This window comes from Plectropomus leopardus, chromosome 9 (assembly GCF_026936395.1).
Source record: "Plectropomus leopardus strain MGB_pleo_1.0 chromosome 9, ASM2693639v1, whole genome shotgun sequence".
Lineage (NCBI taxonomy): Eukaryota > Metazoa > Chordata > Actinopteri > Perciformes > Serranidae > Plectropomus > Plectropomus leopardus.
This window is the reverse complement of record NC_142184.1, coordinates 357,501-360,000: the sequence shown is the minus strand read 5'-3', so window position 1 is coordinate 360,000 and position 2,500 is coordinate 357,501. Positions and strand designations below refer to the sequence as shown.

Below are 2,500 nucleotides of genomic sequence, written 5' to 3'. Positions count from 1 at the left end.
GTTTAATTTTCCAGGTGACAGACGCCTGAGCGCTGTGCTCCACACTTTGACTGATTCTCATTCATGTGTTATTATTTTAACCCTTTAACAGCCACACTAAGAAATACCTTTGCAAAAAATATATGACATTATAAGCCGCAGATATGTCAACAAAACAGCGTCAATTTATGTAGAAAAAATAATTTTCAATATAATGCTTTGCTAAAAAGTGCAAAAGTATATGTAATACAATAGAAATCTGAAAATAAAAGTAATTTCACACAATAAACATATAGAAATAAACACAAATGAATATATACAAATAAAAATGAATAAGAAAACCTGTATAAAATATTTGGTAAAAAAAAATAAAATAAAATAACAAATTGTCGGTCTGATATAATAAAAATCTGAAAGTAAAAGTAACTTCAGAAAATAATCCAATCAACAAACAAATTAAATATAAAAAATAAACAAAAAATAAATGCTATTAATAATGAATTGAGTAACAAATTCCAGCTCTAGAATTGCAGTATAATCAAAATACTAAAATACATCATAGAAAAACATCTGTATAAAATTAAACTGGGTTTTGCAAAGTTTTTAGTTAAACTTTTTGATTATAGTATATATATATATATATGTATATATATACATATATATACATAGACAGAGAGAGAGAGAGATTATATAGTCAACTGTTCTGTGTACATGTTTCTGTCAGAGACCAGCAGAGGGCGCCAACACACACACACTCTCTCACACACACACACTCTCTCACACACACACACACTCTCACACACACACACACACTCACACACACACACACACACTCTCTCACACACACACACTCTCTCACACACACACACTCTCACACACACACACACACACACACTCTCTCTCACACACACACACTCTCTCACACACACACACACTCTCTCACACACACACACACACTCTCTCACACACACACACTCTCACACACACACACTCTCACACACACACACACTCTCTCACACACACACACACACACTCTCTCACACACACTCACACACACACACTCTCTCACACACACACACCCTCACTCCCACACACACACACTCTCTCACACACACACACACACACACTCTCTCACACACACACACACTCTCTCTCACACACACACACACACTCTCTCACACACACACACTCTCTCACACACACACACACACTCTCTCTCACACACACTCTCTCACACACACACACACTCTCTCACACACACACACACACTCTCTCTCACACACACACACTCTCTCTCACACACACACTCTCACACACACACACACTCTCTCACACACACACACTCTCTCTCACACACACACACTCTCTCTCACACACACACACTCTCTCTCACACAGACACACTCTCTCTCACACAGACACACAGAGTGCCAGCACTCATTTAAATATATATTTTCATTATTAGTAATGTTAATAATTGTGACATATCAGTAATAATGATAAGATAAAGGTGTCACTTTGGGCTCTTTATGAGAAACGTTTTCACTATTTTCACGAAACAAACAATCATTTAGTTGAAAAAAATCCTTAAAATATTTTGGAAAAATAAAAAAAATTATGGTAACAATTCATAACACTTTAAAAATCCCTTTAATGTAAAAAATGATAATAATAATTTGGGGAATCAACTTAAAAATGTCTGTTCATAAATATGCTAATTACATACTTAATTGCCATAATGATAAACATCCGTTTTTTAAGGTTGATAACCCATACCAGTTAATTTGTGCCAACTTAGTTTTCCACATTATCTAAGAAAGGAATTCTAAAGTTACGTTTATGAACACACGTTTTAGGAGAATTACTCATAAAAATGAAGTTGTTGTAACAATAGTTTTCACATGATTGAAAATGAATTTTAAAGCGTTAATGCAGAAAATAATCAGCAGATGAAACCAGAATGAATCAAACAGTCAAACGTCACATTGATGCACGAGTCACAATCATCTCCGGAGCTGTAACACAGCTTTAACTACGTGGAGCTGACATACTTTTACTGCGACACAGGGTTTTTACTATGTGACTGTGTGGTATTTGTACTCTGTGTGTTTCCCTCTTTGAATGAAATCAAACGACAGACCGAAAAAAACGTCCGAAACCTCTAAAAAATATCAGTTCACTTTTCCAGACTTCCTCTTTTCTGCTGCGGCAGCAGAGGGCGGAGACTGTGTGTGTGTGTGTGTGTGTGTGTGTGTGTGTGTGTGTGTGTGTGTGTGTGTGTGTGTGTGTGTGTGTGTGAGAGGCAGATAATAAGCTCACTGGGAGGTTTTTTGTTTCTTTCTTGAAGAGACGTTTCCTCATAATTCAACAGTCGTCCGAACAGAAAGAGGAAGAGAAGCAGCGTGTGTGTTAGTGTTTGTAACTGTGTGTCTGCGTGGGTGTGTGTGTGTGTGTGTGTGTGTGTCAGTGCACATACATGTTCAGGTGTTTGTGTGAAATCAGACAAAATGAGGATTTTGGTT

General features: G+C 36.7%; 1 protein-coding gene across 1 annotated transcript in view; it reads left to right on the top strand.

The window, feature by feature from the left end:
- tfe3a (transcription factor binding to IGHM enhancer 3a) overlaps positions 1 to 2,500 on the top strand; it is a 21,133-nt gene that overhangs the window by 8,341 nt on the left and 10,292 nt on the right. The window lies entirely within an intron of this gene.